The following is a 25,000-nucleotide window of genomic DNA, read 5'->3' as shown; positions in this document are numbered from 1 at the left end:
AATATGATACTTTTGTGACAGTTACAAAACAGTAATTTGTGTGATATTCTCAGTAAAGTCTTCATCCCTAAACCTAATAAATGTTTGCTATACTTACTACTACTATACTATTTTTAAGTCACTAAAACTCATTCTTGCTTATGTTTATTCTATATAGATATGTATTTTAAATAAATAAACAAAAATGTCTTTAACTGCTTCCTTTTTTTTTTTAATTGCAGACTTAGAGATAAATTGATTTGTTTAGTTTTTAACAAAAAAGATCCTGCTGAGTTATTTTCCTCTGGATGAAATGTGATGCCAAAGTCATTAGAGATAAAGGACAAACCTCACATTGAAGCCATCAGTATTTTCACATGGTTTATGGTAGCTGGAGTTATCCTTTGCATCTCCCTCAAGCTTAATTAGGAAAAAAAAATCAAGATGTTTAGTGACTTTCATTAGTCAGTTATTGGGATGTGGTTTTTCGTAATTAAATAGTTCTATAGCTACCATACCCATCACAACTCTGGTGAGGAAGTAAATTCTCTTTTAGAAATTTTCCAAACTTTATGAGCAGTTTCAATAAAAAAGTAGATTCATCTTGACTCCAACAATCAGTGGGTCTGACCAACTTAGGACATTAAGAGCATCTCTAAACTAAACATAAAGCTCTTCAGTTGTAATAGCATTATGGATTTCTAACCTGTCAATTTGAGTCTCAACTGAAATTTAGTGAAATATATTGACTTCATTTGTATATTGAAATGAAGACGGTTTTATCCAGATAACATACTGTCATGTTTCCAGAGACATTTGCCTAGTTTTGTATGAGGAAATATAAATTAAAGTGTAGACGGCCGGCGCCACGGCTCAGTGGGCTAATCCTCCGCCTTGCGGCGCCGGCACACCGGGTTCTAGTCCCGGTCGGAGCGCCGGATTCTGTCCCGGTTGCTCCTCTTTCAGGCCAGCTCTCTGCTGTGGCCCCGGAGTGCAGTGGAGGATGGCCCAAGTCTTTGGGTCCTGCACCCACATGGGGGAGACCAGGAGAAGCACCTGGCTCCTGGCTTAGGATCAGCGCGGTGCGCCGGCCACAGTGCGCCGGCCGCGATGGCCATTGGAGGGTGAACCAATGGCAAAGGAAGACCTTTCTCTCTGTCTCGCTCTCACTGTCCACTCTGCCTGTCAAAAATAAATAAATAAATAAATAGATAGATAGATAGATAGTTGGATGATTGGATACACAGATAGAAGATGCAGTTATGAATCATTTTGTTTCAATTGCTTTGACTTGATGTCCACATGACTGGATGTGGAGGCAGGACAAAGTTAATGAGAACCAAAGCTCAGCGGATGACGTTGGCACTCTTTGTCTTTCCTCTGTATTGTGTTATTTTGCCAACACCATCATGCATTGTGTCACCTGCATCTGACAAACTGTAATCTCTAAAATTTTGGTACTGATTGGATTAATTTTATTTTTTGTCCAGTCTGTGTGTTACTAGTATTCAAAGTTTGACTTTTTCATAGTTAAATAAGACTTGCCTTTAGAATGTTTGTTCTTAGCTGATAGATGCCGGTACTACATTTACTCTTCCTGCCTTGCAAGAATTGACTTTGCTAGTAGCCACTATTATTTTGGTCATTTAATTGAAAGAGTGGGAACATCTTTTCCTTCCATTTGCTGCATCCTCATGACTTAATGTGGAATTTTGCACTGGCTGAGAAAACAGCTGAGGTGAGCTCAGCCAGCCTGCCTGTTGTTCTAGCATAAACGCCTTTTCTCAAATCAACTTGGGTTTGCACTCTTCAAGCTCTATGTGATGCTGGACAACCAATTAGTCAGTGTTTTAGTTCATGAAAGTCTGACATTGTGTATTCTTTTGAAGGGCAAAATCCCTGTATATTTTATAATTTCCAGATTATCAAGATAGATACCTTGGAAAATGAGAGAGAGAGAGAGAGAGAGAGAGAGAGAGAGAGAACGGAAGAGCAAAGGAAGAAAAGAAGTAAAGAAGAGGAGGGAAAGAAGGGAGAGATGGTGGGAGGGAGGGATGAAGAGAGGAAGCAAGGGTGGGAAGGAGGGAAGAAGGGACATTTGCAGAAATCCAGTGGTGAATAGATCTTTGTACAGGACCACATCTTGGCAGAACATGATGCAATGATGAAATCCAGTAGAAATACTGAAAAGGAGGCCAAGTAGAGTAGAATCTGTGATACTCTTTCAGACAAGAGAGAAAAATTAAAGGAAAGTATCCCTCTCCTATTTCATATGTACCAGGTATAGTTGTCTGCCTACCTGCCTTCCTTCCTTCCTTCATTCCTTCCTTCCTTCCTTCCTTCCTTTCTTCCCTCCCTCCCTCCTTCCTTTCTTTTTCTATATTGTCAGCCTTATTGAAAGTCTCCTGATTTCTTGTTGTTTTCTATAAATACAAAGTCTGATCTAAGCATCAAAGTGTGATCTAAACAACAAGATAAAATAAGGATTTTAACATCCCCACATTTTTTTAATGTGACATTGGGGTTGTTGACTTTCTACTTAGAAAAAAAACAGATCATTGACTTTCCTACTGCCAATACAAAGTATTTTAAAAAATTGTATCCACCACTGCTACCCAATTACACATCATAATCAAAATATTTATTTTATTAATTACTATTTCTCTTTCATGTGTAAGAAATTTGTCTTAAAAGAATAGTGAGAACCCATGGATTCACTCTGGAACTATGGAGACAGATTATGATAGTCTTCCAGTGTATACAGAAACTCAAGCAGAATACCAGGGCACTGTCTCCAGCTGTTCTTGCTCTCTTTCCTCTGTGTTATATTTCTGTGTATGTAGGTATTTCACCTGGGGAGGAAAAATTGGTTTGAGGAAATTTATCCTGACAAATTGTAATCCCAAAAGTGTGAATTCTTTTTCCAGATTCTGTGGTATATCCCCAAACTGTGCTTACCTATGCAAGAATTCCCATGCCCATGAGATGAGGCACTGCTGTCAGAGTGTAGGAAGAAATGTATCTCTGTAGAAATTCTAGACTTTCCCAGAACAAGAGTAGCCTAAAAAATGCTATGAGTATGTTATTCATGATAAGACTAAGGGGGACTGGCGCTGTGGCATAGCAGGTAAAGCCGCCGCCTGCAGTGCCGGCATCCTATATGGATGCCCATTCGAGTTCCAGCTGCTTCTCTTCTGATCCAGCTCTCTGCTGTGGCCTGGGAAAGCAACAGAAGATGGCCCAAGGCCTTGGGCCCCTGCACCAGTGTGGGAGACCCAGGAGATTCTCCTGGCTCCTGCCTTTGGATCAGTGCAGCTCTAGACCTTGTGGCCATTTGGGGAGTGGACCAGCAGATGGAAGACTCTCTCTCTCTCTCTCTCTCTCTCCTCTGCCTCTGCTTCTCTCTAATTCTGCCTTTCCAATAAATAAATAAAATATATTTTAAAAAAACAGCATCGGATGATGAGCAAAGTGCTTGGGTCCCTATGTCCAACATGGGAGATCTGGATCTAGATTTGGACTCCTGGCTCTGTGCTAGGCTGGCCATCGATGTTGCAGTCCATTTAAGGAGAAATATCTCATTCTATCTGTCTCTCCATCTTTCCCTTTCTGTCTGGCACTCTGCCTTTCAAATAAATAAATAAATAATTTTAAAATGTAATACAAATAAAATGAATGTTAAGATGAAATATTCATGTACAGAACCCTGCACATTATTAAAATTATGAAAAGAATAATTATTAAGAGATATTTCAATCAAGTTAAAAATGAATTATACATGAAACATGCATAAGTGGAAGACACTATTGATGCTTTTTTTTAAGATTTGAAGAACTCTTCAAAATAAGAAGATGGAAATACATGTGATCTTCATTGCATTTCAAATTTCTACAATAAAATGAATTCTAAATTTCACTATATTCTGTTGATTTATTGTACTGTGAAAGTCTCCACCATCCATTACACTTTATTCACTAACGGCCTTAATGTAGCAATTAGAAGTCGATTAGAAATGTCCAGGAACAATAATACTTAAAGATCAATTAGGAACCCATGCTGCTAGGAAGATTAAATATTTACTAAAATAACAACAGCCTTGAAAGTAATGGTTCCAACTTCATTACTTGGATACATTTTTGAACTGCTGTTTTCTGCTTCACTTCACTGTAATTGCAAAATGTAACAGTAGCAGTAAACGTTTCAGACTAAAATACATAAAAGGCACAGAGATTTTAGGTCATAATGACACTTGTTTTGATATTGTGCAGAACCACAAGCAGTTTTTCGTACAAGTTTATAAAGGTCTAATTGAAAAGAAAGCTTTGTAATTATATTATTTAAGACTAATTATATTTAATGCAATTGAAGGACAATAAAGCTACTGAGTTTATTTCTGATAGGGGGAGCAGAATTAAAATGTGTTGTGCTGTGCATTGTGCCTTGGTAATTTACATGGTACCAATAAAGGTACAGTTATTTGAAAATCAAATCAAAAGTTTTGAAGGAATTTATTTCCAATTTCTCACCAGTGTAAAATGTTGCTGCTATAAAGTTGCATCTATAAAGTCTGTCCATATTTTGATGAGTTACTGTATAGGTTATGAGGAAACCTTGTGGAGGGTTTAACAGAGTTATATTTCTGAGGATGAGTTTTGTCCCCACACAGTTGAAGTATTCTCAGAATAAAGAAGTAAAGATCATCGTGTCTGAAGCTGGACTGCATAATCACATGAATAAAATTGATTCTGTGACAACAAGGTAGATTCTGAGGTAAGGGGAGAATGGAGGGAAAAAGTGTGCAAAAAGATAGAGAGAAGGGAGGAAGGAAGGAAAGACAGGAGGATGGAAGGAAGGAAAGAAAACTTTTTTATTTAAGAAGTCATACATATATACCTCAGATTCTTGTTTCAAGATATTTTTTAAATCTTTATTTATTTATTTGAAAGTTAGAGTTACAGAGAAGCAGAGGCAGAGAGAGGCAGAGGTCTTCCATCCGCTGGTTCACTCCCCAGATGGCTGGAGCTGTGCCAATCCAAAGCCAGGAGCCAGGAGCTTCCTCCAGGTCTCCCACGAAGATGCAGGGGCCCAAGGACTTGGGCCATCTTCTACTGCTTTCCCAGGCCACAGCAGAGAGAGCTGGATTAGAAGTGGAGCAGCCACAATGCTGGCCCCAGGATATTTATAATTGTAACATTTTTTTTTTAGTAAAAGTGATTAAGATTGATATTCATTCATAAAATCACACATTTGTGGAATGATGAAAATGAATGTAATGATTCAGGTCACATTTTTTCTATAAATCAAACTATGAAAAATAAGATATTTATTAGTAATTTAGTGTTATGTTTTTCTAAGATATATACATGTGTACATTTTATATATTTAAACCACAAATTTCTTAAAAATATTCTATTTTATAACAGTGTGTTAACAAATGTTCCAGAAAAACCTGTCCCTAAGGTGGACACATTTGAATATTTACCTAACCACCTCCAGTATTTGTGAGATTCATGATGTTTTATGCAAGAAAAATTGGCTGGGTAATATCTGTTGTGATATACAGATATTCCATTGTTTATCATCTCTGTTCTGAAGACGAAAAATCGTTAGTAACAATATCAGTCATGATTTTACAGAGAATCAAATATGACAGTATCAATGCAGAAATACATATGAGAGGATTTGTTATGGGAATTGGCTTACCCATTAATGAAAGTCAAGAAGTCTTACTAGGGGCCGGTGCTGTGTGGGCCCCTGCACCTGCGTGGGAGACCTGGAAGAAGCTCCTGGCTCCTGGCTTCCGATTGGCACATCTCCTGATGTTAAGGCCATCTGGGGAGTGAACCAGAGGATGGAAGACCTCTCTCTCCTCTGCCTCTCTTGAACTCTGCCTTTCAAATAAATAAATAAATAAATATTTTTAAAAAATAATCCATGGAAACTATTTTAAAGTCTATCAACTTTCAGGATATTTCTTTTAAAAAATAGTCTGTCACTATCTCCTCTGAAATGTGAAATGAGTGATACGTTTCATTTTGCAGATATCCTTTGCATTTTATGTATCCATAGCGATTACCCCAGGGAGCTCCTCAAAGTCAAAACTCTCCAGGGCATTCATTTAGCCCCATGGGCAAGATTCCAGTCAACAACTCGGGCTCCGGGTCAGAATAGCTAACTTTGACAGCTGCATTGTGGGATCCTAGGTTGCTAGGGCAGGAGTTAAGGCCTGACAGCTCCTGGCTGACCTGTAAGACCATATGGCTCAATGACGACAGCTCCAGCTGAGCCGCAGCACGGCTCCTCACCACTGGAAGGCTTAGTTAGGTCCAAAATCCTCAGCCCCAGCCCCAGCTGCTGTTGGCAGCTCCTCAGCAACCTGGGAAGCTCAGTGACCCATCGCCGCCGGCAATTCACCTGTCACGGGACAGCCAAAACCGGCCCACATGACTGCCTGGTCTGGTCCACAAGACAAGTCTCTTTCTGCACACTGTCCAGATTCCTTTCCAGTTCTGTGCTCGAGACAAGCCCCTTTTTCAATGGGTGGTACAAGCCCATCTCTGTTTCCGAAAAGTAGAAACCACAAGTTCCACAATGCGTGAACATACAATCTGCACTAGCTGGAAATACCCAACGTTACTGTAGAATGTGCCCCTGTCCTCACCATCACATGATTGTTAGGATATTATAATAAAATCACCATTGGGACTCACCCACTCCCTTCATGCACCTGATGCCATGACATGTCCGATATTTCCTAAAAGAGCACAAAAATGTGTGGTGCTCTAGCACCCATAACTCCACCCCTTTTGCATATTCAACAGGGCCTCACCCCAGACGTCACTCTATGCACCTGGAGGTATAAAGCGTTGGCCTACTCTACCCTTGTTGGTGTGGCTCTTTTTCTCTTTGTCAAGGCCTTTTCCTTTGCGTGGTGAGCTTTTCACTGTTGGGAGCTTTTCCTTTTTTTTTTTTTTTTCTAACTTTGGGCCTTTATTACATTTTTGTCTGATTCCTCATCACTGACTTCGTTCTTGAGCTTCCACTTTGTTATTTCTCCAAATACATCTGCTCTCCTCCCATCTGTAAGCCCCCACCTTTGAATTCTTCCATGCATGGAGGAAGGAACCTACAACAAGCTCAGCAAGGAAACCAGCCCTCCACACCCTCGGCCCACAACACCTGGATCTAAACCCTGACCCAGCTTTCCACTAATGTGTACCCTGGGAGGCAGCAACTAATGAATGATGTGGTTGAATTCCCTCCACTCATGGGAGAGACCCGGATGGACTTCCTCACTTCAGGCTCCTAGCTTTGGCCAACCCCAGCTCCAGTCATTGGGGCATTTGGCGACTGAGACAGCAGATGAGAGCATCCTTTCTCTCTCTCTCTTTCTCTCTGTAACTCTGTGTGTGTGTGTTCTTAAACTAAATAAATTCGTTTAAGAAAAAAAGAAATTCAGAAGCTTCCTATATCCCATCCTGCTCTAACTAACCACATGCAAATGACCACCAATTATACCACATCTCTCCCCCTCTGAGATAACATCACTGAGCAGAACCACTTTCTGAATTCTGCCACCAGCTCTTACCCAGTCTCCAGGGTGAGCTAATGCATTCTCTCCTGGAACTCCACTCTTCTCCAGCAGCGACAGCTAGAAAGAGCTTGTTAAAATGCAAATCAGAGAGACAAAGAGAGGAATTGAATTGGGGCAAAAAGTACATAACTGTGTTAAATACAGTACAGGGAAAGTTTTAACTGAAGGGACATCTGTGTCTGAACTGTACAAATGAGCCTTTGTAATAGAAATGGTTAGAAACCTAAGGCTGAAAATTTTTGTTGCTGCATCTTTAGATCCTAGATACAGTTAAGGATTTTTCTCTTTTTTCTTCTCAAGCATCTGGGCATTGAACCACTTTAGGCAAGGGATGTGAATAAGTAGACAATAACACAGCCTTATGTTATTTTATTTCTCATCTTCTCAAGCAGTGAAAACAATCTGCATTTCATTTCCGCACTAGAATCGTTTTCCTCTAAATGTGTTACTCCAGTAACAGTGGCAGGCTATATGAGGGAACTGAGAAATAAGGATGTATTAATGAGTAATTTATGTGAATTGTATGCTGAATTCGTAGTTTTACAGAAACTTAATAGATTGCAGAAGAAGTTCTTGATTTTTGCTTTTCCAAATCTACTCACATCTATTTCCTTACCCCACATTTATTTTTTCAGACTGATAGAGAGAGAAGCTAGCAGCTGTGTAGACTGGAACCGGGATGCCCCCCCCCCCCCATCTAGAGATGAGTCTCAGAGTACCTGAGAAAAGCTAAGCAACCAGCTCCTGTGACCAGAGACCCAACCTTCACCCAGTTAACCAGACAACACTGGCACTTCTCAATGACTCTCCTGGAACAATCATGATAACTCCCCCTTCCACACCTATAAAAATATCCCAATTGGCCTCAGTGCTCCCCTTCTGCAGGGACCCCTCCCTACTGCTGGGAAATCACTTTTTTATGTCCTTAACTTTGTTCTCTCTTCCTTGTCCATGATAAACATTTGTAATGGATGTGAGACAAAGAACCCGGAGAAAAAAGGATTGTAGGTGTTGGTGTTGTGGCACAGAGGGTAAAGCCAACATCCTTGAAACTGGCATCCAATATGGGTAAAGGATCAAGTCCCAGAGACGCCACTCTAAACCAGCTCCCTATTAATGGCTTGGAAAAAGAAGAGGGTGATCCAAGTGTTTGAACCCCTGCCACCGAGATGGGAGAGCCAAATGAAGCTCCTGCCTCCTGGTTTCAGGATGGCCCAGCCCTGGCTGTTGTGGCCATCTGGGGAATGAACAGGTGGATGGAAGATATCTTGCTCTGTGTGTGTTCTGTTGTCTTTGTAAATCTGACTTTCGAATAAATAAATAATTAAAAAGAAAAAGTTTTATATCTAAAAGAGATTTACATTTCAAAAATTTGTCAGGTTGAAAAATTAGCAACATTTCTTGGGGACGAGATACAAACCCATGTGGTTAGAATTGCAGGCTCCTGCAGCATTTCTAAAGGCTCTTCCAGGATTTTTGGGAGGTTGAGTACAGAGACACTGTCTCTTCTTTTTTGTTTCCTTTTGAGTGCCAGTTGTCCACCATAGTTCACTATCAATTAAAAACACCAGGACCTGATCAGCCCACTAAAAGCGATGAACACAACTTCTGATCTTAAAGAGAGGTCAGGATAGGAAGATACAGCAAAGTCACTGAGGCTCAACAAATCTCTGCTAATTCATTGGGTTCTATGGTCTTGCAAAATTGTCAGGCATTAAACATTCTCATGGCCCACACTGGGTGGAAAATATGCTTTGTTCAATAATATATGCTGCTTTTTGATTCTAAAAGACAATATCAGACTCCTAAATAACCTAAGAGAACAGCTAGGTGTTATTTGAGGAAGGTTTCCTCTGTATCAGTTCCAGTATCAAAAATTCAGAGGATCCAGCGCCAGCTGCTGGTGCTAGAAAATCCTTTCTGGCTGGAGCCATGGCTCACTAGGCTAATCCTCAGCCTTGCAGTGCTGGCACACCGGGTTCTAGTCCCGGTCGGGGCACCGATCTTGTCCCAGTTGCCCCTCTTCTAGGCCAGCTCTCTGCTGTGGCCCGGGAAGGCAGTGGAGGATGGCCCAAGTGCTTGGGCCCTGCACCCGCATGGGAGACCAGGAGAAGCACCTGGCTCCTGGCTTTGGATCAGCGAGATGCGCCAGCCGCAGCGGCCATTGGAGGGTGAACCAACGGTAAAGGAAGACCTTTCTCTCTGTCTCTCTCTCTCTCACTGTCCACTCTGCCTGTTAAAAAAAAAAAAAAAAAGAAAGAAAAAGAAAAAGAAAATCCTTTCCATAGGAAAACAACAAGTAGCATAAGAAAATCTGGAATCACCAATTCTAGCTGGCTCCTACCTGTCTTGTTCTCTTTGAGGCTACCTCACTTATGAATATGGTTTTATCCCTTTCTAGCCACTCTGTGCATCTGTGTGATACTGCTTATGTTTGGGCCCTGTATACTCAACCTCCTTTAAAAGATGCTCTTCTCACCTAGAGGCTGTCAAATTCCAGATTACCCTATAGAATAATTACGGATGCAGCCTTCCTACTAGGGACTCCTGGACAAACTTCTGGAGGATGAACCCTGACTGCTGCCTCCAACATCACCCTGTAGCTCGACAGCCAGGACAGTTGCCACCATTCTACCTAACGGCAGTCAGGGGTACTTCAGAGGAGGAATTGATACAGAGATGGATGCTCAGCTAAACGCAGAGGGACCAGTGGCCTCTCCCCATCATCTGGAGGTGAGTCCTGGGGGACTTGAGAACACAGCAAACAACCAGATCCTGTGAAGGACATCGGTGATTGGAGACTTAAAACTTTCACCCAACAAAACTGTCATTTCCCTATGCCTCTAGCCACTCATGAGAACTTCCCCCTCTACAGCCTACAGCCCTCTAAACAATCAGCTCTCAGTGACTACCTCCTTCAGGGATCCCTTCCAACTGCTTGGAGCTTTCTCTCCTTCCTTCAAAAAACTTCCTTCACTTTGCTCACTTTTCTATGCCCATGCTCCACACTCATCATGTGAATGAGACAAAGAATCTGATGGAGAAAAATAGTTGTAATCTAAAAGAGCTTTAACATTTCAAAATTTCAGCAGAAAGAAAAATCTGCAACATTGCTTGTATACTACACAAAAACCCAAGCTATCAGAACCACAGAGTCCTGCAGTAATAGCTATTGTCATTATTTAGAAATAAGATAGCAGGTTATGAATTATTAGACATTATATTTAAATACATAATATCATAAAATGCTAGTTATTTCTTAATCCCCCTCTCACACCAAAATGAATATTGTTATTTCACGTGAAGTTTTATATTGTTGACTGAGAATAGTGCCTGGTACCAAGATAAGTTTTTACAACCATGATGAATAAAATGCCATTAGAGAATTGAAAATTATAGCCAAACTGAGTTGCCTTTGTGTACCTATTGGAATAACTACCCCAGAGCACTAACAATACAACTGCTGGCAAGGATATGTTGCAGTAAGAACTTGAATTCACTGCTGGGAGGAACGCAAAGATGGCTTAGCCAATCTGGAAGACAGTTAGGATGTTTCTTACAAGACTGAACATACCCTTACCATACATTGCAAAAATTGTGCTTTTTGACATTTACTAAAATGGCTTTAAAACCTTGTGTCTGTATAAAAACCTGCTTATAGATGTTTATAGCAGTTTTATTTATTTTTTCCAATTTTTTATAATTTTTATTTATATAAGATAAGACAAATGCATGTATTTCATATACATAGATTTGGAATACCTATACTTCCCACCGTATCATCCCTTCTGCCCATGCTCCCACTCTTCTTCCTCCTTTATTGCTGATTCTTTTAGTTTTTGCAATGACATAATTTCAGTATATTTTATAATCATAAGACTAAATCTCCACTAAGAATTCAACAAATAGTAAGAAGAAGAAGAAAAAAAACAAAAAACACTGTTCCTCAACAGTAGACAGAAGCACTGTAAACAATAATCAAATCTCAAAACTTAATAGAGTCAAAAATTGGAATGTATTTGTGTGCAATTGTGTGCAATTAGTTACCACAGATCAGGGAAAACATACATTTGTCTTTTGGGTACTGATTTATTTCACCAAGTATAATGGTTTTTAGTTGCATCTATTTTGTTTCAAAAGACAAGATTTCATTCTTTTTTATGGCTGAGTAGTATTCCATAGTGTATATATTCCTCATTGTCTTTATCCAGTCATCAGTGGGTGGACATCTGGATTGACATAGCCATGGTGAACTGAGCTGCAGCAAACATAGCGTACAGACAACTCTTTCATATACAGATTGATTTATGTTTGCCAAAATTTGGAAGCAACCAAATGTGTTCCAGTAGGTCCATGGATAAACAAGCTGTGATATATCTATACTACAGGCTTCTCCTACTTAGTAAAAAAAAATAAATGAGCTATCTAGGCAGCCCATTTGTGTAGCCATTAAGCCCCTCACTTGTTGACTTACATCCCATATTGGAGTGCCTGGGTTCAAGTCCGCCTCCACTTCCAGTCCAACTGTTTGTTAATCTTTGCTCAGGAAGGTATCAGGAGACAGCTCAGTTATTTGGGTCTCTGATACTGATATGACCCAGAATTCACTTCCTAGCTCGTGGCTTAATCCTAGATGAGCTCCTACTGCTGGAGACAATTGGAGAAGTGGTCAAGGGAGATCTCTCTCTCTCTCTCTCTCTCTCTCTCTCTCTCTCTCTCCTGACTCTCTGTCTCTTCCCAGCTGTCTTTCAAACAAATGAATATTTAAAGAATAATAATGCATCCACTTTGATTCATCAGTTGTAACAAAGGATCCATACATACCTATGCAAACAGGAAAATTTAGGGGACAGAGGGAGTGCATAATTATCCAAAGTTTTTTATTAACTTCTCTAAAGAATAAAGTCTTAATTTCTTTTTTAAAAAAGTCCTTACTCAGTAAAAGTGTTATGAATACAAGTACATGAATGAATGCTCTCATTAAAAAAAGTGAAAAAAATACTTACTGATAGTAAGTGAATAATTCACTGTTAAATTTCTGAAATAATTACATATTATAATACAATTTGAACTACTCAGCATACATAGTACAAAAGATCTAAAGTTCAAAATTGAAAAAAGTAACAGATTGTTCAATTTGCTTTGTTGCTGATAATGTCACCTTTCTTAATAATAATTGTTTTTATAGACAAAAGCCACTTCGTAATTTAGAGCCTTAAGCTGTATCCATAAATGTCAGTACTATATTTATATTGCTAAGTGGAATTTACAACTTACTATACAAAACTTGAAATGTAGGGAAGATTTTAATGGGATAAAATTTATTCTGTTTACTCGCAAATCTGAGCTCCTATGTTAAACTAAGGAAATTAACTGCAATTTCACAACTTGTCATTTATTTTATAAAAATTTTTTGCATGGCTATAATCAGAAATCTTTTAGTATAAACTAATTACTAGTATTGTCACTCATTTAAGTATTTAGAACACACAAATGCACATACATGTATAAAAGCATAACACTCTGGCTTGATTTTCCAGGCATCATCAAAGCCTTCTCATTTCACTCCAGTAAATTCCACATTGAGAAATATGGTCCTTGAAGCTCTCCATGACCTAGTTGCAAACAGAGCTCTATTTGGATCTCACATTCCGTATACTCTGGCACAATTGCCCCTCGTCAGCTTTTGAACACACAAATCCAGGCTTCAATCTCAGACTCTTTGAACTTGCCACTGCCTCTCCCTAGGAACATCTTCCTGGGATAATCTCATGGCATCACCTCACTTCCTCCGGTCATGAATGCCCCTTTAGCACAATGGCCTTCCTGACCCCTTCTCCTTCTCTCACCACTCACTATGAAATGCCAGCTCTGAAGACCCAGATTTCCCATTACCTGGCTTGTCTCTTCCATATCACTTACATAGCAAATGCAAAAATAAACTCATGGTTTAGATACATTTATAAATGTTGACTGTTTTCACACTTGATCTTATCCAAATACCAAGAAGTGATCTGGTGTCTATTAGTCAACAAGAATATAAGCTCACAAGGTTGAATTGAATTTGCTGAGTCTTTTTCTCTCTTTCAATCCCAATCTCTCTGTCACTCTACACACACAGGAGAATGTTGACATCAATTCATGAAGAAAAAAAATGCATACAGTTAGAGCTATGCAATACATTCTAACATATGTTGTGACATAACGGTATTAACAAATATTCTCTAAAATTACCTTAAATTGTTAAACACTTCCCTTTATTTTCAGGGCTTCATGATACCATATAAGATTATTATAACGTATCTAGTCATTACATTAATTATGCTTTATTTGGATACAATAAAAAGGTATTAGGAGATAAAGAAGCTCAGCTTTGCATTTAATGTTCATGTATTTTTCAAAAATTCAATTTGATATGCTATGTTATTTTAGTTTTCTGATTATCAGATTGATCTTTAAAATAACTGCACAAACTGGGAAGATTATGCATTTTATATGAACAGATATTTAATGCTTAGTATATCTCAGTGTATAATAAATGTTAATTCTCATAATTATCACTATGATTGTTATCGTGATAGTGTTATATTTTTAGGTGTTGTATGTATTTATCCATATTAGTAACATTGCAGGTGGCAGACATTTGACATAACACTTAACTTTCTACTAAGGACATTCATATCTTATATCAACGTCCATATATATATGGTCATTTTCTGAATGATGCCTTGATATGTATTTGATATATATTTATGAAATTGAGTTATAGTGTTCTTATCAAGACTGGAAGGGGAGTAGAGATTATTAAATATGAAAAAATTGATGAATTAAAATCAGTAATTTCCTACTCTTGTGAAACATCCTATAATTAGTTGATGACTCTTTATATATACTAATAATTGTCAAAAAGACATAACAATTCCCAGGTAGGACAATATCAGAATATGCATATCTCTACACTATTTTGTACTCAATATTATTATTTGAAAATGCTTGAGTGATAATAAAAATAAGATGTCATGTGATACCTTTGGGTTTGTTTTTCAGATTATTTACCTGTTGTTTATATATACCTTATTTTATCTATGGGTACAACTTTTCCAATATTAACTCCAAATGTCACATAATTATGCTTTAATTACTTTCAAGAATTTTAAGATTTTATTTCATGGATGTGTAATATTAATAATTTTTCCTGTTGAATATTTTAGAAATCTGATTTATAACTATACAGCTAATTTTTATAAAGTTTCATAAAAAGTGGAATAGAGATTTTCCTTAATTTCTTTATATTATGCTCATAGACTTTCTATAGAACAAAGAAATAATCTAATCTGTGAAGATTGCATTGGTCCTTGATCAAAAAATTATCTTGGTTTATTTACTGCCTCTTTCAATAAATTACTAATGCTTCTTTAAATTCTTACATTGAGGGGCCGGCGCTGTGGCATAGTGGGTAAAGCCACCACCTGTAGTGCCAGCATCCCATATGGGTGCCAGGTTCTAGTCCCGGATGTGTTGCTCCTCTTCCAGTTCAGCTCTCTGCAGTGGCCCCAGAGGGCAGTGGAGGATGCCCCAAGTGCTTGGCCCCTGTACCCGCTTGGGAGACCAGGAACAAGCTCCTGGCTCCTGGCTTTGGATTGGTGCAACTCCACCCATTGCGGCCAATTGGAGAGTGAACCAGTGGAAGGAAGATATCTCTCTCTCTTCTCTCTCTCTGCCTCTCCTTCTCTCTGTGTAACTCTGACTTTTAAGAAAATAAATAAATCTTAAAAAATTTAAAAAAAAATAAATTCTTACATTGATTTTTCCAACTAAGTTTTAAAGTAATAGTGGTCATTAATGCTACTCCAGAAATGTGTATTTGAGATTTGCTAAATTAAATAAGCAAGAGGCCATTAGCTTTGGACTGTCTTCATAGATTTTGTTCCTATGTGATCAACTACAAACTGACTTACTGTGCAAACAGACCAACAGTTAAAATAGGAGTATGGCAAATAGTTCAGTTTCATCCAATGTTGGAAGATGAGTCCATAAAGACATATATAAAGACTCCTAGAATGACAATAGCTTTAAATAGCACTCTGACATCAGAATCAGCCCTTAAGGCATTCTGGTCTGGCTGAAAAGCCCAGGAGAGCATTTGGAAAGCCAAAACATTGTGGCAAAAAATGTCCCCTGTGAAGCACCTCAGTGGGTGAGAACCCAATGGAAAGAAGTGTTCATCAAAGATAGATGTACTTTTCTCTGAAGAGAGGAGAGAACTTCCACTTTGCTTATGGCTTTGTCTAAATTTTGACAGAGTTTGTGGGTTCAGAAGGCTTCCATAGCCTAGGCAGCTTATGTCAAGAGCCTCAGTTGATCACTGACATTATACATAAGGCTGTTAATTGTTAAATTAACAACAGGAGTCACTGTGCACTAACTTCCCATGTAGCACCTCTGTCCTCAAAATGTTGTATTATGATTATGTCTAAGTGCTTGCAAAAGATGTATCATTCTTCGGTGCTTCTGTAAAGTTAATTAAGTTTCTAAAAAAAATAAGTGAAATTAATTTCAGGCTGCAATGACTTTGAACAACCTTTGTCTTGACTTCTCAACTGTTAAGGAATAATTTTTGCTTTTTTGGCCATTTTTGTTCTTGCAAATTGTGGACCTCTGCTTAGTATAGAGTTGGTATTCTCTGTATAAAGGTAATTGAAAATGGATCTTAGTGGAGAATGGGACTGGGAATGGGAGAGGGAAGAGGAGGAGGAGCGGGAGTGTGCATGAGAGAGTGGTTTGGTGGGAAGAATCACTCTATTCCTAAAGTTGTACCTATGAAATACATGAAGTTTGTATTCCTTAAATAAAAGCTTTCTTTGGGAAAAAAAGAACAAATCAATACCCTCTATGAGATTATAAATCACTCTATAAGGCTGAAAACAGGGGATGGAGTTTGAATTGTATTCACTTCCCATAATATTTCATTTCTTAGATTATAACTTTCTCCACTAATATATTCAAAATGTGATTAAACTAAATATTATCCAGAATATATATTATATATATGTATGTATGTATATATATATATATCATGGTTATGTATACAGCATATAATATATAAGAAGTTTAAAATATATAAATCACACATTACATATGACAAACATACACATATATATGATGGACAAAATATGATGTATACAAGAAAAATTAAAAATACCAAAAGACTCTCTAGGTGATTAACTGAAACATGTTTATAAGCTAAAATATAATAAGGTGTTTTTCTCTGAAACATACAACTGAATAAAAATGTAATTATCTAAGAAATTCAATTCATATGTGTCAGATCTAAATTATCTGATCAAAATTTTTATTAAACATATGAACTTTAAACATTCTGTGGAACTGAATATGCATACACGCCCAGAATGATATCTTTCTTTTTTAAATTTTTACTTATGAACAAATTTTATTTATTTCATATGTACAAATGTAAGAACAAAGCGATATTTCCCACCACACCCTCCCTCCTGCCCCTGCTCCCAGCCCCCTCCTCCTTCCTTTCTTATTCTTTTAAACTTATTTTATTTTTTAAAATTTATTTATTTAGCTAAAAGGCAGAATGTCTACAGAGAAGCAGTGAGTGAGAGACAGAGAGATCTCCCATCTGCTGGTTCACTCTCCAAATGGCCTCAATGACCAGATCTGGGCCGATCTGAAGCCAGGAGCTAGGAGCTTCTTGAGAGTCTCCCACATGGGTGCAGGGACCCAAGGACCTGCACCATCTTCCATTGTGTTCCCAGGAGCATTAGCAGGGAACTGGATCAGAACTAGAGCAGCAGGGACTTGAACCTGAGCCCATATGTGATACTGGCACTGCAGGAGGCTATGCCACAGCTCCAGCCACTTTTTATTTTTACAAAGACATACTCTCAGTTTATTTTATAATCTTAAGCTTAATTCTCTACTAAGTAAAGAATTCAACAAATAGTAAGAAAACATAGTTCCACAATGGTAGACACAAGTAATGTAAACAATAATCAAATCCCAGTATGTCAATTTTGCTAGTATACATTACGAGTTTTATACTCTATTAGTTACCACAGATCAGAGAAAGCAATTTTTGATATTGGGAATTATTTTAACTCACAGATAACTTATAAAAGCTTAGAGGAACTGATCATCCATTACATGCTTTGTCTTGATTTTAAATAAAGCCTTTTTCATTTACATTAGAGTACAGTAGAAGTATTCAGAAGTTCAGGACAAGATCACCACTTTACTTGGAACTCATGTTTGTGAGAGAAATTCATTTTGAAGTAGAAGCTAAGTGTCCACCTGAATAAAATGGGTTTTTATATGTATGAGTGCATTTACAATATTAATTTGCAAATGTTTGCACTGAAGTGCTTTTTGGTTATGTAAATTATTCTATATTGCCGTGTTGATTAAGTTTTATGCAGTGTTAGAGCTAGTAGTAGCAAGTTCCTTTGGTGGTAGAATACATTATTATGTTTTATGGAATTAATTACCCACTTATATTTGGTACAGGGTTTGAAAAGCCTGCAGATATGGAAGAATGGTCAATACTGTTTCAATCCTAGTGAAAAATGTTATAGAGCTTTTATAATGTTACAAAAAATTACTTCAGATTGTGAAAAACAAGTTTGCCAAAGGCATTATAATGGTGACCATACAAATATAACACATAATAATATAATACTAACATAATAAAGGCTAGTATAATTATCCTTATTAAAGAGAAACAGATAGCATCTTATAATTTACAAATGAATCTAGTTTTCTAAAGTTAAGGTTATACTAGACCATAAAATGCTGAGATAGGAAATGAAATATGATAGTGTTTGATATTAAATAAATTCTTCTCATTTAAAAACTGATTTAGAAATAATGTCATTTAAAATAAAATGCAGCACTATTTTTCCTGTGTCAGAGTAAAGACAGATATTTGTATTTTCATAAATAAAAATAAATATAAATCAGAGAAAATATGAATGTGATATGGTTTTTTTTTTTTGGTCTGGTTTATTTCCGTAAGCTTAATGGTCTCCAATTTCATCCATTTTTTTGCAAAAGACAGGATTTCATTCTTTTAATGACTAAGTAATATTGCAGAGTGTACATATAATATAATTTTTCTGATTTATGGGCAGGCACACCCAGACTGCCAAAAAAGTGTAATGCATATGAATGAAACTGACATTTTGAAATTTTATTACTGTTGTAGAGTTCTTGTGTGTATTCTTGAGGAGCAGTGAAATTTCTGCTTACTGTTTGTTGATTGAGTGGAGGGTTAAGCTTGCAACTGTAAAGTAAACAGAAAGTATGTCATTACAAAAATTAAAAGAAAAATAAGAAACTAATGATGAAGGAAGGTGCAAGTGAGTGAGGGAGGGAGGATAGGGTGGGAAGGATCATTATGTTCTTAAAACTGTATATATTAAATAAATGTGTTACTTTTATATACATAAAATTTAAATAAAATGTAAAAAATAAATAATCTATAAATAATTGATTAGAATTATTGATCTGTTAATTTTAATTAATTGATTAGTTAATTTGAAATACTAAAGAGAAAGAGAGAAAGAGAGAGAGAGAGATTCAATCTTCCATTTACCAGCTGACTCCCAAAATACCCACAACAGGGCATAGGCCAAGCCAAGTTAAGGGTCTGTAACTTAGTCTGGATCTCCCAATGCAAGTGCAAAGAATCAAATGCTGGAACCCTCATCTCTTGTCTCCATTGTGCACATGGCCAGGAAATGGGATGGCAAGTGGAGCTGAACTGGAAACTAGACATTGCAGTATGGGATGCAGGCATCTCAAAGGGAGGCTTAATCATTGTGTTAAACACTCTCCAGTAGAATTCATGACTTTGCTATCTAGTACCATCAGGGATTATACAATATGATTTATCTAACTTAATTATCTCAACAATCTTTTGAAAGATGTTCTTCCATGGTTATCTATGCATTACAAAGCTTATGTCTGGACAACTTAAATCTCTTTCCTCCAGCCATAGTTTCAATATTCATTGTCTGGTGTCCTATTCTCAGAAGGTTTATATATATATATATATATATATATATATATATATATCCATCTATCCCATGGTTTTCCTTGTGTAGGATCAGGTGAGATGTTCTTCATGTGTATTCTATGTGTCATATGGCTTACTTTGCACAATCATTGTGGAAATTATCTCCTCATGATCCTTTCGATAATTGATTAGAACCCTATTCTGTCTCTTCTCTTCTGCAAAACTCATTGGACTCATTTTGTTCTATAAATCTCATGTAATTTCTTCTGCACATTCTCCCTCTATTTTTTAGCCTGAATATTTTAGATTTATTTCTTAAGTCAATATCACCTGCTCATTTGTCATGAATTCTATTGCAATTATGATTTCACTTATTATATTTTAAAGAATTTCTGTTTCTTTATCCTGTATAATTTCTGTGAAATTTTCATGGCCATCTATTAATTCCTTGGGTTTTTCATGGTTATTTTAAAGTCTATGTCTGAAAACTGCTTTTATAAACATCTCCTATCAATTTTTATGTTGAATTTTTCTCCTTTTTAACTTATATATTCTTCTAGTATTGATTGATTTAACTAAATAATGGAACTTGCTTTTTAAATAAACATTAAAGACTTTGAGGCCCTGCTTCCCATCCATTTTCTGAGAAAATTTTCGGTTCCTTGCATTGGGAAGCTGGTCTTGCATCAGCAGTGGTCCCTTATTGTGAGGAGTCAAATGGGTTAATAATCAGGGATCCTAATAGAATTTGGGGTGTAAAATATTTGCTTCTTTCCCCAAAATATTACCTTTAGCAAGAACAAACAGGGTTCCCTCCTTCCTTCAGAATCTCTAAATTTTCCAGGAGAATTGCAAGGGAGTGTTGCTGAGCTCACAGCTTATTGTGAAAACAAGTTACCTATCCCACCCTTAGCAGGCCAGACAGGATGGAGAATTGTAAATGAGGTCTTTTGATTTTTTTATAGAAAGCTTTTATTTAATAAATATAAATTTCATATGTGCAAATTTTGGATTATGGCTGTTCTTCACCCCATACCCACCCTCTCACCCCCAAACCATCCCACCTCTTATTCCCTCTCCCATCCCATTCTTCACTAAGATTCATTTTTAAATACCTTTATATATAGAAGATCAAATCTATACTAAGTAAATATTTCAACAGTTTACACACACAGACACAGAAAGTATAAAGTACTGTTTGAAGACTAGTTTTACTGTTAATCCTCATAATATAACACGTTAAGGATAGAGGTCCTACATGGGTAGCAAGTGCACAGTGACAACTGACACTCTTTATTTATGACATCATTGATCACCCAAGGCTTTTGTCATGAGCTGCCAAGGATAAGGAAGCTTCTTGAGTCCACGAACTCCAACATTATTTAGACAAGACCATATTCAAAGTGGAAATTCTCTCCTCCCTCCAAAGAAAGATATCACTTTCTTTGATGGTCCCTTCTTTCCACCGGGATCTCATTAGCAGAGACCTTTCATGTAGGTCAATTTTTGCCACAGTGTCTTGGCTTTCCATGCCCGAAATTCTGTCATGAGCTTTTAAGCCAGATCCCAATGCCTTAAGGGCTGATTCTGAGGCCAGAGTGCTATTTAGGGCATTTGTCATTCAATGAGTCTGCTGTGTGTCCCACTTCCCATGTTGGATCATTCTCTCATTTTATTCTATCAATTATTATTAGCAGACTCTTGGTCTTATTTATGTGATCCCTTAGCAACTTATCCTATCTTTATGATCAGTTGTGAACTTAAACTGATCACTTTAACTAGTAAGATGGCATTTGTATCTGCAAACTTAATAGAATTTGGAGTCCCATGGCAAGTTTTTAGCTTTATCCTTTGGGGTAAGTCCAAGGGAATGTGTGCCAAACTGTACATCACCTCCCTCTGTTATTCCCACTCTTATTTTTAACAAGGATCAATTTTCAATTGGATTTTAAACACTTAAGAATAAATCTGTGTCAAGTAAAGAGTTCATTCAATGGTATTGAGTATTAAAAGAAATACTAAAAAGAATAAAATAGTATGCTATTCCTTGACAGTAAAGACAAGTGCTGATCAAGTCATTGCTTCTCATAGTGCCAGTTTCACTTCTACATGTTTCCTTTTAGGTGCTCAGTTAGTTGTCATAGATCAAGGAGAACATATAATATTTGTCCCTTTGGGACTGGCTTATTTCACTCAGCATGATGTTTTCCAGATTCCTCCATTTTGCTGCAAATGACCAGATTTCATTTTTTTTTACCACTGTGTAGGATTTCATAAGTACATATCCCATAATTTCTTTATCCAGTCTTCTGTTGATGGGCATTTAGGTTGATTCCATGTCTTAGCTATTGTGAGCTGAGCTGCAATAAACATGGAGGTACAGATAGCTCTTTTATTTTCCAATTTTCCTTGGGTAAATTCTGAGGACTGGGATGGCAGGGTCCTATTGTAGGGCCATATTCAGATTTCTGAGGTATCTCAAAACAGTCTTCCATATTGGCTTTACCAGTTTGCATTCACACCAACAGTATATTAGTATGCCTTTTGCCCCACATCCTTACCAGCATTTGTTATTTGTTTATTTCTGTATGTGAGCCATTCTAACTGGGGTGAGGTGAAACTTCATTGTACTTTTTATTTGCATTTCCCCAATGGTGAGTGATCTTGAACATTTTTTATGTGTCTGTTGGCCATTTGGATTTCCTCTTTTGAAAATGTCTTTTTAGGTTCTTGGCCCATCTGTTAAGTGGGTTGTTTGTTTTGTTGCTATTCAACATAGTACTGGAAGATTTAGCCAGAGCCATTAGGCAAGAAAAAGAAATTAAAGGGATACAAATTGGGAAGGAAGAACTCAAACTATCCCTCTTTGCAGATGATATGATTATTTATTTAGGGGATCCAAAGTACTCCACTAAGAGACTATTGGAACTCACAGAAGAGTTCGGCAAAGTAGCAGGATATAAAATCAATGCACAAAAATTAATAGCCTTTGTATACACAGACAATGCCACAGCTGGGAAAAAACTTCAATCTCATTCAGAATAGCTGCAAACTTAACCAAGAATGTCAAAGATCTCTACAATGAGAATTACAAAAATTTTAAAAATGAAATAGAAGCAGATACAAAAAAATGTAAAAATATTCCATGCTCATGGACTGGAAGAATCAATATCATCAAAATGTCCATTTTTTAAAAAGCAGTTTACAGATTCAATGTAATACCAATCAAAATACCAAAGACATTCTCATATTTGGACAAAATGATGTTGAAATTCATATGGAGGCACAGGAGACCTTGGATAGCTAAAGCAATCTTATAACATAAATACAGAGCTGGAGGCATCACAAGACTTCAAGACATACTACAGGGCAATTATAATAAAAAATGCATGAAACTAGTACAGAAACAGATAGATAGACCAATAGAACAGAATAGAAACACCAGAAATCAAGCCAAACATCTACAGCCAACTTATAATTGATCAAGGACCTAAAGGCAATTCCTGGAGCATGGACAGTCTAGTCTATTCAACAAATGGTGCTGGGAAAACTGAATTTCCACATGCAGAAGCATGAAGCAAGACCCCTACCTACACCTTACACAAAAATCCACTCAACATGGATTAAAGATCTAAATCTATGACCAGACACCATCAAATTATTAGAGAACATTGGAGAAACCCTGCAAGATGTAGGCACAGGCAAAGACTTCTTGGAAAAAGACCCCAGAGGCACAGGCAGTCAAAGCTAAATTTAATATTGGGATTGCATCAAATAGAGCAGTTTCTGTAATGTGAAAGGAACAGGAAAGTGAAGAGACAATTGACAGAATGGGAGAAAATATTTGCAAAGTATGCAATTGATAAAGGATTAATAACCAGAATCTACAAAGTGACTAAGAAACTCCAAAACAACACAAACAACCCACTTGATAGCTTTGTCCCTGCGTGGTAACTGAATGCTGATGTTATTGTCACTTTTTTTTCCCTGCAAAATTGTACTTAAAAAGCCCACTGTCACCAGTCCCTTTGGGTTTTATTCCTCTCTTGGGAGCCCCCTCCATGCCGCTCTGGCTAGAGGCCTTTGACTCTGATAGATGCTTTTACTTCTCTTTGCTTGGAGAGTCTTCTTCCACGTGAGACAAAGAACCAAGGTAACATAATTTCCCCGCTGCCGTTTTCATGTAACAGCATCACAAGCCGAGCCTTAGCTGCTGTGACGTCCACCTACAGTGCTTGTGAATGAGTGATCTGTTCAGGCTTCACATGTTTAGGGGGTGCAGACGCCTCAGCGAATGAACCAATAGCTTAGAAAACACACAGCCCCAGATCTTCAAGCCTGTCCTCACAACTCCGTGAAACTGCAGAGACCTCTGCTGGAGTTCCAACCAGCTCTCGTTGTTCTCTGTTTCTGAATCAGCAGACAACTCGTGGAGGAAAAGAGGCCACAGCCTGCCTTTCCACCACGGGGCACTTTCCTCCCATCCAAGTGGGCAGTCCCAAAATGTTCACTCTCTCTGTAGCTTTCTTCCTTACATACGATATTTGCTTTTTTTTTTCTTTTTTCAAGATTTGTAATCATGCCCAGAGGAAGAGCTGTGCTGAAACCCACAAATGTTGCCAGAAATAGCATATTATCAATGATAAGATCAATAACATCAGCGTTTTTCAGTTACCTTCCTTTTTGCCTTGCCTTCTCCGTTTACTGAGTTTCTTAATGACAGGAGAATGCTAGTTTTCATGTTAGAATCTTTCAATGGGAAACTGGTGAACTAGTCATTGAAAAGAAAGGCTTTCAGAACTAAAAGTTGGAATAATGTTCAGGCTTCACTTGCAAAGGGTGTAACAAACTAGACTACCTAATAATGCAAATATATAGTCATGGGAAATAGGGTAACAACAAGACTCAACCAAAAATGAAGGGAATTTTCTACAGAGTTGGAAGAAAAGGATCAGAAAACATCAATAACTATAGCATTAGCATTCATTCAATAGGCAGAGATTCATAAGTAATTCATTTCACCCTCTCATCTATATTTCACAGACACGAACAAATAGAAATGTATGGTTTGTTATAAATAAATTATGGATATGGTTTATATTTAATATATGTAACTTTGATTTGATGTAATTTCTTGGCAATCCAATAACGCTAACTTTTATGATTTACAACTTTTTTAAAAAACTTTTTGTAGTTAAAAGGTAATTATGAGAACTCTCAAATGACGTTTTCTCTGTATAACCCAGATACAATAAATCCATGATAGGATTTTGTGAAGTTCCCTCCTCATGGTAGCCGATTTCAGGGGAAACAGTTTCGTTGCTCCCTCTCAACACAATCTGTTCCTTGACCATGTTTCTCTCCAAACATGAGCATAAATAAAG

The sequence above is a fragment of the Lepus europaeus genome, chromosome 14 (genome assembly GCF_033115175.1).
Source record: "Lepus europaeus isolate LE1 chromosome 14, mLepTim1.pri, whole genome shotgun sequence".
NCBI classification, from domain to species: Eukaryota; Metazoa; Chordata; class Mammalia; order Lagomorpha; family Leporidae; genus Lepus; species Lepus europaeus.
The sequence above is the reverse complement of the archived record's forward strand: the minus strand, read 5'-3'. Positions refer to the sequence as shown.